Source organism: Ranitomeya imitator, chromosome 9 (genome assembly GCF_032444005.1).
Source record: "Ranitomeya imitator isolate aRanImi1 chromosome 9, aRanImi1.pri, whole genome shotgun sequence".
Taxonomy (NCBI): Eukaryota; Metazoa; Chordata; class Amphibia; order Anura; family Dendrobatidae; genus Ranitomeya; species Ranitomeya imitator.
The window spans coordinates 146,386,830-146,400,022 of NC_091290.1; the positions used below are offsets into that span (position 1 = coordinate 146,386,830).

Here is a 13,193-nt window from a genome sequence, read left to right on the forward strand (position 1 = left end):
GAAGATCAGTCAATCCCTTTAATCTTGGAACTAGATATCAGTTTTAAGCGAGATGTTAACCCCTTGGTTACCAGTGCCCACAGCCCAGTGCTGCAGTGTAGCAAGGCTGCAGTCACTGACAGAGGATGCGGCATCTGGAGACGGCTCTGCTCCATTCCCCGCATCTCCCATTAGTTTGACATAACACCGAGCACATCTGCGCCCGGCTTTTGAAGTAACACAATGGCGCTCTCAGAACCAGCTCATTTCAGGCAATCTGCCCACTTTTTGCACCAGAGGTGCGGCGCGGAGTGAATGGCATATTTCTTATTCCTGTCATGCAAACAGCAGCTTCCGATTCGAGCTCCGAGCCGCCGTCCTGTCTGCCAGCGTTTAATCAAAAGGATTCTGATCGTGGCAAGATGTTAGCGGAAAACGCCGAGATCTGTTCTAATTAGAGTGACCCCTTGTCAGGAGACGTGAATACAAATCCGTCGCTGCTGAAATCGGCGGCAATTATGTCATTATCAAATCTCGTCTGGGCCGGGAACAAATGGGCAGGTTCTCACCTAGACTGATCCGTGGTGTGCTGCGGGCACGGTGAAAGGGGAACAGCTACACGCTGTCACCATCCAGCTGCTGTGACACTACAAGTCCCAACATGCCCCGATAGCCTCAGGCTCTATCACCACAGCAAGTCTCACTCTCTCCACCTTAGGCTACTTTCACATTTCCGTCTTTTGCAGACCGTCACAATGCGCCGTTCTGTGGGAAAAACGCATCCTGCAAAGTTGCCCGCAGGATGCGTTTTTTTCATACAGACTTGTATTACCGACGTATGGACACACGTTCCATATGTCGTGCACTGGATGCGTCGGTGTTTGGCGGGCCGTCGTATCGAAAAAACGTTCAAGGGAACGTTTTTCGTACATCCTATCCTGCATTTTTTAATGCGCATGCGCAGCCGGAATCCCCCCCTCCTCCCTGGGACTTTACATTGGACAGCGGATGCGTTGAAACACTGCGACCGCTGCTCACGTCACTCAAAATTTCATACACTTCCGTCGGTACGTCGCGCCGACGCTTCATCACGGCCCCGTACCGACGGAAGTGTGAAAGAAGCCTTATTTGTATGCCGCTCTCTCCACTTGTGCAACAATGCTTCTACCGCAGTGTTACAATGTATTTTTCTGTTACATTCTGGTTACAATGTTTTTCCTTTGCTTTCTTCTATTATTTACAATTATATCTGATCTGTCCATGTGCAGTGAGCAGGATGGAGAGTGGGTGCTGAAGAGACGGGTGGTCGACAACAGGAGTCTGGAGACGCCCCGCGGAGCGGACCCTGGAGACGCTGCCCCGCGGAGCGGACCCCAGAGGCGACACCCGGAGACGATGCACGGAGCGGACCCCGGAGACGCCCTGCGGAGCGGACACTGGAGACGCTGCCCCGCGGAGCGGACCCCGGAGGCGACACCCGGAGACGATGCGCGGAGCAGACCCTGGAAATGCCCCACTGGACAGACCCTGGAGACGATGCACGAAGCAGACCCCGGAGACGCTGCCCCGCGGAGCGGACCCCAGAGGCGACACCCGGAGACGATGCGCGGAGCGGACCCCGGAGACGCCCCGTGGAGCGGACCCTGGAGACGCTGCCCCGCGGAGCGGTCCCGGGAGGCGACACCGGAGACGATGCGCGGAGCAGACCCTGGAAATGCCCCACTGGACAGACCCTAGAGACGATGCACGGAGCAGACCCCAGAGACGCTGCCCCGCGGAGCGGACCCCAGAGGCGACACCCGGAGACGATGCGCGGAGCGGACCCCGGAGACGCCCCGTGGAGCGGACCCTGGAGACGCTGCCCCGCGGAGCGGACCCCGGAGGAGACACCCGGAGACGATGCGCGGAGCAAACCCTGGAAATGCCCCACTGGACAGACCCTGGAGACGATGTGCGGAGCGGACCCTGGAGACCCTCGCGGAGCGGATTCTGGAGAGGCCATAATGTGGTTGTTTGAGCGCATGTGATTTGTGCTGAATCCGCGGCTCTGTGTGTAAGATAACTGTTGCCACTTTGATGGCTTAAGGGCTTGTTCACACACTACATATTTTTCAAGGATAAAAAATGCTGCACTTTACAGTACCAGCAAAGGAGAGAGGAGCAATTGGGCTGCAAAGGGCCCATATATCTACAAGGGACCCCACAGATCGCCATCATGGGCACTTCTGTGCACCACCGTCCACAGGTGAGAAGTGTTCGGCTTTCTCCCGCAGACCCGTTCAAATGGGAGACAAATTGCATAATTCTGGCAATAAGTGGGCATTTCCGCAGTCGGACCCCCACCATTGCAGACAATATCGCCACATCTGTGGATAGGGGATACATTTTATATAACAAAAAATAGCAATAACTCTGTATATGGATTAACAACACAGATATACCCACTAAAACAGTTCACTAAATACAGTGCAAGTGGAGATAAAACATAACTTTTACTAGAACAATATGACATATAATTGGTTGCATGTAAATAGATAAATATTGCACAGTGGCACAAAAAAACGGCATCTAAACCACGATGTCATTAATAGGAGTCAGGATAAAAAAATGGAACATTCTCACCGACTCCAACGTAGATAGGCAGGAGACCCGGAAAGCCTCTGGCACCGGCAGCGATCCCGAACATGAAGAAGGGAACTGACAATACCCTGTCATTCCCTATGGGGCTAACAGTAGTCTATCCCCACAGCTCCTGCCCTTACAAGGGCAGTCCACAACTACCCCTGCAAACACATGCCCTGCACTCTCCCTGTGGTCAGTCCCGACGCGTTTCCTACAAGCTTGTCTCCTGCCTATCTACGTTGGAGTCGGTGAGAATGTTCCATTTTTTTATCCTGACTCCTATTAATGACATCTTGGTTTAGATGCCGTTTTTTTGTGCCACTGTGCAATATTTATCTATTTACATGCAACCAATTATATGTAATATTGCTTCATGACTCTAATGTAGTTGTTTTTGCTAGCTAACTTGTGAATCATATATTGGTCTGCTTTTTATCCGCAAGCATCTTTGCAGGCGGTAATTTTTGAATCCCTTTAAGGGTTTCTTTGCGGGGTCTCTTTGTTGGGACCTCACCCTATATATTTTATATCACTTTTGGGTGGCTTTTTTGATTTGTACTTTTATATTGTTCTAGTAAAAGTTATGTTTTATCTCCACTTGCGCTGTATTTAGTGATACATTTTATATACTAGAATACCCCATGAAATCTTTGCCGCGGGTGAAGAATGTCGTCTCCACTCCCAGAAAACCGATTGTTTGTATCATCTACTTAAGCCGCCATGTAATGCTTGACATCAAAACCGCTATCTCAGATAAGTACTAAAAGGAACAACTGGTAATTTCCCTCATTGTCTGATCTGTTCGCGGATTATGTTGATTATTATAATAATTATCTTATTGCTTTAGAGTAAAACTGAGCAGCAGATAGGAAAGAAGGAAAGGAAACAAGCTTTGCTGTGGCCTTTCAGATGCCTCAGATTGGGCAGATGCCGCAGGTCGGGGCAGACACGGCAGATTGGGCAGACGCCGCAGGTCGGGCAGACGCCGCAGGTCGGGCAGACGCCACAGGTCGGGCAGACGCCGCAAGTCGGGCAGACACCACAGATCGCTCTGCCCTGGAGTGCCTGCCAATAATAACCGAGTGCTGACAAGTCTGGCTAGGCAATATGGAGAGCAGCCGGGGAGCGGGGATCAGAGTTAAATCCCTCCAAAAACTTCCAGAAGCTTTAGGACTACTTAAAGGGGTTTTCCACCACAACAAATCCAAAGAGTCTGGCATCAATTTTTCGGGGTACGATAACCTAGAACCCCCGGGCTCCTCCGTTTACTCTGCTCCGCGACACTCTCAGGGCCGTGTGAACCCATCATTCCTATTCCAGCATTGAGACCGTTTTATGAAACTGTCACTTAATTGATTCTCCTAATATATATGGCCGCAGTCAGCAAATAACATAAAAATAATGGCGCTGCGTCATCAACATCAACAGCCGGGACCAGAGCGACCATAAATCCAGCAGCGACAACACGTCAGCCATAGATTGCCAGTGTATAATCGTTCTCTCCTGGTCGGTCACCTCCCTGCTGACTAAGGAAAATGTGCAGAGAAAAAGCACAAACGTGAGGGAACATTAACTCCGAGACAAAAAACATCATCACAATATTATAAATGTCACAATACATTACCCAGAATCCATCACTGTCATACATCTAGTTACACCAACATGCTTAGCTTTCATTATATACCGCCATCTAGTCCATGGGACATTTACATCAAGAGTATTCTCATATATAGGGGCAGTATTATAGTAGTTATATTCTTGTACATAGGAGCAGTATTATAGTAGTTATATTCTTGTATATAGGGAGCAGTATTATAGTAGTTATATTCTTGTACATAGGGGCAGTATTATAGTAGTTATATCCTTGTACATAGGAGCAGTATTATAGTAGTTATATTCTTGTACATAGGAGCAGTATTATAGTAGTTATATTCTTGTACATTGGGAGCAGTATTATAGTAGTTATATTCTTGTACATAGGAGCAGTATTATAGTAGTTATATTCTTGTACATAGGGGCAGTATTATAGTAGTTATATTCTTGTACATAGGGGCAGTATTATAGTAGTTATATTCTTGTACATAGGGACAGTATTATAGCAGTTATATTCTTGTACATAGGGGCAGTATTATAGTAGTTATATTCTTGTACATAGGGGGCAGTATTATAGTAGTTATATTCTTGTACATAGGGGCAGTATTATAGTAGTTATATTCTTGTACATAGGGAGCAGTATTATAGCAGTTATATTCTTGTACATAGGGGGCAGTATTATAGTAGTTATATTCTTGTACATAGGGGGCAGTATTATAGTAGTTATATTCTTGTACATAGGGGCAGTATTATAGTAGTTATATTCTTGTACATAGGGGCAGTATTATAGTAGTTATATTCTTGTACATAGGGACAGTATTATAGCAGTTATATTCTTGTACATAGGGGCAGTATTATAGTAGTTATATTCTTGTACATAGGGGGCAGTATTATAGTAGTTATATTCTTGTACATGGGGGCAGTATTATAGTAGTTATATTCTTGTACATAGGGGCAGTATTATAGCAGTTATATTCTTGTACATAGGAGCAGTATTATAGTAGTTATATTCTTGTACATAGGGAGCAGTATTATAGCAGTTATATTCTTGTACATAGGAGCAGTATTATAGTAGTTATATTCTTGTACATAGGGACAGTATTATAGTAATTATATTCTTGTACATAGGAGCAGTATTATAGTACTTATATTCTTGTACATAGGGGCAGTACTATAGTAGTTATATTCTTGTACATTGGGAGCAGTATTATAATAGTTCTATTCTTGTACTTAGAGGGCAGTATTATAGTAGTTATATTCTTGTACATAGGGGGCAGTATTATAGTAGTTATATTCTTGTACATAGGGGCAGTATTATAGTAGTTATATTCCTGTACATAGGGGCAGTATTATAGTAGTTATATTCTTGTACATAGGGGCAGTATTATAGTAGTTATATTCTTGTACATAGGGGGCAGTATTATAGTAGTTATATTCTTGTACATAGGGGGCAGTATTATAGTAGTTATATTCTTGTACATAGGGGGCAGTATTATAGTAGTTATATTCTTGTACATAGGGGCAGTACTATAGTAGTTATATTCTTGTACATAGGGGCAGTATTATAGTAGTTATATTCTTGTACATAGGGAGCAGTATTATAATAGTTATATTCTTGTACTTAGAGGGCAGTATTATAGTAGTTATATTCTTGTATATAGGAGCAGTATTATAATAGTTATATTCTTGTACATAGGGGCAGTATTATAGTAGTTATATTCTTGTACATAGGGGGCAGTATTATAGTAGTTATATTCTTGTACATAGGGGCAGTACTATATTAGTTATATTCTTGTACATAGGGGCAGTATTATAGTAGTTATATTCTTGTACATAGGGAGCAGTATTATAATAGTTATATTCTTGTACTTAGAGGGCAGTATTATAGTAGTTATATTCTTGTATATAGGAGCAGTATTATAATAGTTATATTCTTGTACATAGGGGCAGTATTATAGTAGCTATATACTTCTACATAGGAGCAGTATTACAGTAGTTATATTCTTGTACATAGGGGCAGTATTATAGTAGTTATATTCTTGTACATAGGGACAGTATTATAGTAGTTATATTCTTGTACATAGGGGCAGTATTATAGTAGTTATATTCTTGTACATAGGAGCAGTATTATAGTAGTTATATTCTTGTACATAGGGAGCAGTATTATAGTAGTTATATTCTTGTACATAGGGGCAGTATTATAGTAGCTATATTCTTGTATATAGGGGGCAGTATTATAGTAGTTATATTCTTGTACATAGGGGCAGTATTATAGTAGTTATATTCTTGTACATAGGAGCAGTATTATAGTAGTTATATTCTTGTACATAGGAGCAGTATTATAGTAGTTATATTCTTGTAAATAGGAGCAGTATTATAGTAGTTATATTCTTGAACATAGGAGCAGTATTATAGTAGTTATATTCCTGTACCTAGGGGCAGTATTATAATTAAACAATATGGAATAATAAGATACAATAACAAAGAACCAACAATATACAGGTTTATTAGAGCACATACCTTTCTATGAAGCAGAGGATTTATCTTGACAGGAGACTAAATCATTTAGCAGGAAAATGCTCCTAAGTGCGAGGTGTTCTCTAGACTCGTAAACTCTTCACTGGTCCGCGGTTCCTGGAAAAAAACGTAAACACATAGGGGAAAGTTAATCTCTACGAGATAGACATGTAATATTCATTACTCCTGAAAGGATGCACTGACCCCAGTAACATGGAAATATATTGTATGCGGATATAATATATATATGCTCTTCGACATTGAAGTTACAACACCAAGAAGGAAAGGTCATGGAGTAATGGAAATTACAGGATGGAGACAAAGTAATAAGAAGGAAATGATCAAAATAATTTCTCACAACCTCTGGATTTCTGCAGTCCAGGGTCTGAGCATCGGCTGCTGACACCGAGATAGGTTCTGCCGCTGATTGTACAAATAATCAAGATCCTCTGCTGGCAGCTCCTATGTTATCATCGACCAATGATGTCCCAGATGTGCTCAGTGGAGACAAGTCCAGAGGTTATGCAGTTACGGGAGACAAATCTGGAGATGCCGCAGCCACGGGAGACAAATCCGGAGATGCCGCAGCCACGGGAGACAAATCCGGAGATGCCGCAGCCACGGGAGACAAATCCGGAGATGCCGCAGCCACGGGAGACAAATCCGGAGATGCCGCAGCCACGGGAGACAAATCCGGAGATGCCGCAGCCACGGGAGACAAATCCGGAGATGCCGCAGCCACGGGAGACAAATCCGGAGATGCCGCAGCCACGGGAGACAAATCCGGAGATGCCGCAGCCACGGGAGACAAATCCGGAGATGCCGCAGCCACGGGAGACAAATCCGGAGATGCCGCAGCCACGGGAGACAAGTCCGGAGATGCCGCAGCCACGGGAGACAAATCCGGAGATGCCGCAGCCATGGGAGACAAATCCGGAGATGCCGCAGCCACGGGAGACAAATCCGGAGATGCCGCAGCCACGGAAGACAAATCCGGAGATGCCGCAGCCATGGGAGACAAATCCGGAGATGACGCAGCCACGGGAGACAAATCCGGAGATGACGCAGCCACGGGAGACAAATCCGGAGATGACGCAGCCACGGGAGACAAGTCCGGAAATGCCACAGCCATGGGCGACAAGTCCGGAGATGCCACAGCCACGGGAGACAAGTCCGGAGATGCCACAGCCACGGGCGACAAATCCGGAGATGACGCAGCCACGGGAGACAAATCCAGAGATGACGCAGCCACGGGAGACAAGTCCGGAGAACCTGCAGCCGCGGGAGCAGGTTTAGGTCAGGCAGATGGCTCACAGTATAATGGCAGTGCCATTAAAGCAAATATGTCACCAGATGTTTGCTAAAATTATGACATGGGTGTTGGTCCCATTAGTGATGACCAGTGGAGAGGTAATAATTTATAAAGACCAGGAACATACATACAGCTCTGGCAAAAAAAATTAAGAGGCCACTGCAAAATTTTCAGTTTGTCTGATTTTTCTCTTTATAGGTCTATTTTTCAGTAAAATATAAATTGTTCTTTTATTCTATAAACTACTGACAACATGTCTCCGAAGTTCCAAGCAATACATTTTGTATTTATTTTCTTAAAATAAGAAATGGTCAAAATAACAAAAAAAAAATGCATTGCTTGCAGGCCTCAAATAATGCAAAAAAAAAAACAACAAAAACAAGTTCATAATCATTTAGAAACAACAATATTAAAGTTGTAACTCAGGAAGAGTTCAGAAATCAATATTTTGTGGAATAAGTTATTTTTCTGTCAATATGGCCATGTTGGTTTTTTTTTGCAGGATGAGTAGCACTTTTGGTCCTTCATCCACACCTTGATTGACCTAGCTGTGTGGCATGGCGCATTGTCCTGCTGGAGAAACCAGTCCTCAGAGTTGGGGAACATTGCCTGAGCAGAAGGAATCAGCTGTTTTTCCAGGATAAACTTGTATGTGGCTTCATTCATACGTCCTTCACAAAGAACAACCTGCCCAATTCCAACCTTGGTGAAGCATCACCAGATCATCACTGATCCTCCACCAAATTTCACAGTGGGTGCAATACACTGTGGCTTGTGCACCTCTCCAGGTCTCCGTCTAACCATTAGACGACCAGGTGATGATCTGGAGATGCTTCAGCAACAGCTGATTCCTTCTGCTCGGACAATGTTCCCCAACTCTGAGGACTGGTTTTTCCAGCAGGAGCATTCCAAGAAGCATGAAAGCTGTGATTAAAAATCATGGTTATTCCACAAAATATTGATTTCTGCACTCTTCCTGAGTTATAACATTAGTATTGTTGTTTCTAAATGATTTTGAACTTCTTTTTTTTTTGCATTATTTGAGGTCTGCAAGCAATACATTTTTTTTGTCTCATTTTCAGAAAATAAATACAAAATGTATTGCTTGGAACTTCGGAGACATGTTGTCAGTAGTTTATAGAATAAAAGAACAGTTTAAAAATAGACCTATAAAGAGAAAAACCAGACAAACTGAACATTTTGCAGCGGTCTCCTAATTGATGCCAGGGCTGTATGTGTAGTGCACCCTGTCCACGCTTGTGTCGTCTTAGGCTACGTTCACATTTGCGTTGTGCGCCACTGCGTCGGTGCCGCAACGCACAACGCAAATAAAAACGCACCAAAACGCACGCAAAAACGCTGCGTTTTGCGACGCATGCGTCGTTTTTTGCCGAAATTTGGACGCAAGAAAATTGCAACTTGTTGCGTTTTCTTGGTCCGACGTTTGCGGCAAAAAAGACGCATGCGTCGCTCAACGCAACAAACAAAAACGCATGCGTCCCCCATGTTAAATATAGGGGCGCATGACGCATGCGTCGCCGCTGCGTCGCCCGACGCAAACTAGCATAACGCTAATGTGAACGTAGCCTTAGTAATTCACAATGTCGTCCTGTTACACAAGGTAAAATGAACTTGAGAAATGTGGAGTGCAATATTAATAGGCCGCCCGCCCTGCGCCGACTCTTCCTGGCCACACCGGATATTATACTTTTATTAGAAGTAGCATTTCACAAAGTTGGCGTCGCTCTCTGGCGATGGAGTAGAACAGCGACATATGGTGCCGCGATTTCTAAATCCCACAGATATCATTCAGCTTTCAGTGGTACGTGTCATTGTAGTGGCGGAGCCGTCTGCCGAGATCCCCGGCGGCCTCATTGTTGCTGCAGGATCTCACATTGTTTCCAGGTATTTGTCACATTGAAACAATGGAATTGCTGGGGCAGAAACCCAAATGGGGCGGAAAGAAAACAGATCCAGACTCTTATACGACAGGCAGGAAATCTGGAGCGGTAACTGAGGTGTAACTATTTATTGGGGGTAACAACATGGAGCTTTCCTGAAGACCACCCCTCATATATACTGTCCATCTCACTGCAGTAGATCTGTACACCATCATCTGCAATGTGGTCAGAGGAAGTAGTACTACAGATCACAGCAAATCAAGATGTTGTCAAATGAGCCACAGGCTGGAGCTGCCACAGACCCCAGTGGCAGGGACCGCCGCAGTCACAAATGCCAGGGGCATGGACCACCGCAGTATCGAACAACATGAGCCACCCCAGCCTCAGATGTCAGTGACATGGGCAGCAGCAGATGCCAGGGGCATGGGCAGCCACAGCAGCTAACGTCAGGGGCATGGGCAGCAGCATACGCCGGGAGCTTGTGCAGCCACAGCAGCAGACGCCAGGGGCATGGGCAGCAGCAGATGCCAGGTGCATGGGCAGCCACAGCAGCAGACGCCAGGGGCATGGGCAGCAGCATACGCCAGGGGCTTGTGCAGCCACAGCAGCAGACGCCAGGGGCATGGGCAGCAGCAGATGCCAGGGGCATGGGCAGCCACAGCAGCAGACGCCAGGGGCTTGTGCAGCCACAGCAGCAGACGCCAGGGGCATGGGCAGCAGCAGATGCCAGGGGCATGGGCACCCACAGGAGCAGATGCCAGGGGCATGGGCACCCACAGGAGCAGACGTCAGGGCCATGAGCAGCAACAGACCACATAGGCACTGCAGCCCCAGACATCAGCTGCATGGGTAGACACCAGTTTCAGGGTCTGCTGCAACACCTGTTGTGAGAAGAAAAAAAAAAATAATCTAACTTTCCCACTTTTGTCTGCCCAGAAGTCAGTGATGTTACCTCCTGTGACTTGTAGTTATTTACCATCCATAGTCATTCATGGTGCCATCTGCTAGATGCCAATAATCAGGGACCATTACATGCAGTGAACACATCATGGGAGTATTACAGCCCTAATTAACGCCATGTGAGTAAAGAGCCATTAATCCTGGTTAGATCTGTACTTATCGCTGTAAGGTGTGACCATGGCGAGGGGTCTCTGGGGGGTCTGCAGCCCCCACATCACTCACCTCCTGTACAGCTGATGTCCATCAGCAGCTCCCATGTGGGGCCCATTACAGGTGCTGATCCTCTGATCTGACACCCACCAACACCCAGTAATCCCCAGCATTCCCATATTGTGTGTCTGCATTGGTCAGGTCTGGCTGCCACAGTGAAGAAATGGACAAAATGTGGGAGATGCACAAATGTATGAGCTTGGAAATAAGGAAACTGCAGCAGGTTTATAACTGGGGTACAATGCAAAGAAGCAAAGTGCTGGACCGTGGACGGAAGAGGCCCCCGTGCAAGAGCGGAATGGGCCCTCGCCCAGCCCTGTGCCACACAAAGGGCCCAATTCATTATTTACCGTATGTTTTTTTTTCTGTACTTTTTTGTAGTCATTGATGTTTTTGGCACCAAATTCTTCAAAACAAGGCACGTTTTTCCATGAATTTTGGGCAAAATCTTCATTTTTTGTAACTTTTTCTTTATTCCTTTTTGGTTACATATTCTGCTATCATGAAAAAAACTTTGGACAATAATTTCAGATGTAGAATCACTGCAGTGGGGACAGGGGAACGCTTGCACAAAAAAACATAGTAATTGATGAATTTGCCAGAAACACCAAACTCTGGCCACAATGGCAAAACATAATTTTTTTTTTTTTAAAAAGGACACATGAAAAAAACTAGACAAAAAAAGGCACAGAAGCAATAATAAATCAGGCCCTATGTACGCAGTGTGCGTCTGATTACATTGTCGCCAGTAACGCGCGTGACGTCGATGTCTCCTAATAACACACGTCACACGTAGCAGGCCTGGCGACCATGAAGTACTGACGCGGCTTCTGGACAGGATCCTACACGTCTTTTTGGTCATTTATCTATTTATGCAGTGACACGACGACACTCAGGTTCTTTACATTTCTCCCTAATATTCAGTAAATTAGTGAAGCCAAATGGGAAAAACTTCTGTGAATGACTGCCAGGAAGAACTGAGGGAGGAAGTCTCCTAATGGCTGCCAGCCAGGGAGGACATGGAGCGGAGATGGAGAGCTTGAAGAAGAAGGTGGAATATTTTTTAATGACTGTCAGAAGGAACTGCAAGAGGAAGGAGGATGACTCTGTGAATGACTGTGAGGGAGGAAAAAACAGAAAAGGAGGAAGGAAGAGAGAGAAAAGGAGTGAGGAAGGACAAAGGAAGGGACAGAGGAAGGAAGGAAGGAAGAGGGAAAAGGAAAGAGGGAGGAAGGAAGAGAGGAAGGAGATTGACTATGAATGACTGTGAGGGAGGAAGGAAGGAAAGAAGAGAGGAAGAAGAAGGAGAGGAGGAAGGAACAGAGAAGGAGGAAGGGAGATGGATGGATGGGAAAGTTAGGAAAGAAGGGAGAGAGAGGGAGGAAGGGAGATAGATGGATGGATGGATGGATGGGAAAGTTAGGAAGGAAGGGAGAGAGAGGGAGGAAGGGAGATAGATGGATGGATGGATGGGAAAGGAAGGAAGGGAGAGAGAGGGAGGAAGGGAGATGGATGGATGGATGGGAAAGTTAGGAAGGAAGGGAGAGAGAGGGAGGAAGGGAGATGGATGGATGGATGGGAAAGTTAGGAAGGAGGGGAGAGAGAGGGAGGAAGGGAGATGGATGGATGGGAAAGTTAGGAAAGAAGGGAGAGAGAGGGAGGAAGGGAGATAGATGGATGGATGGATGGATGGGAAAGTTAGGAAGGAAGGGGGAGAGAGGGAGGAAGGGAGATGGATGGATGGATGGATGGGAAAGTTAGGAAGGAAGGGAGAGAGAGGGAGGAAGGGAGATGGATGGATGGATGGATGGGAAAGTTAGGAAGGAAGGGAGAGAGAGGGAGGAAGGGAGATGGATGGATGGATGGATGGATGGGAAAGTTAGGAAGGAAGGGAGAGAGAGGGAGGAAGGGAGATGGATGGATGGATGGATGGATGGATGGGAAAGTTAGGAAGGAAGGGAGAGAGAGGGAGGAAGGGAGATGGATGGGAAATAGAAGAAGGAAGGGAGAGAGATAGGAAGAGAGAAGACAGAAGAAAAGAGTGGAAGGAAGAGAGGAAGATGGAGATAGAGGAAGGAACGGAAAGTGGAAGGAAGGGA

At 45.8% G+C, this 13,193-nt stretch overlaps 1 long non-coding RNA gene across 2 annotated transcripts in view; it reads right to left on the reverse strand.

Moving 5' to 3' along the window:
• The window catches only part of LOC138649176 (uncharacterized), a 148,428-nt gene that overhangs the window by 56,549 nt on the left and 78,686 nt on the right, over positions 1 to 13,193 (reverse strand). For both annotated transcript variants that reach the window (XR_011315257.1, XR_011315255.1), the window contains exon 2: positions 6,715 to 6,828. This is a non-coding gene — a long non-coding RNA (uncharacterized lncRNA). The remainder of the gene's footprint in view (positions 1 to 6,714; positions 6,829 to 13,193) is intronic.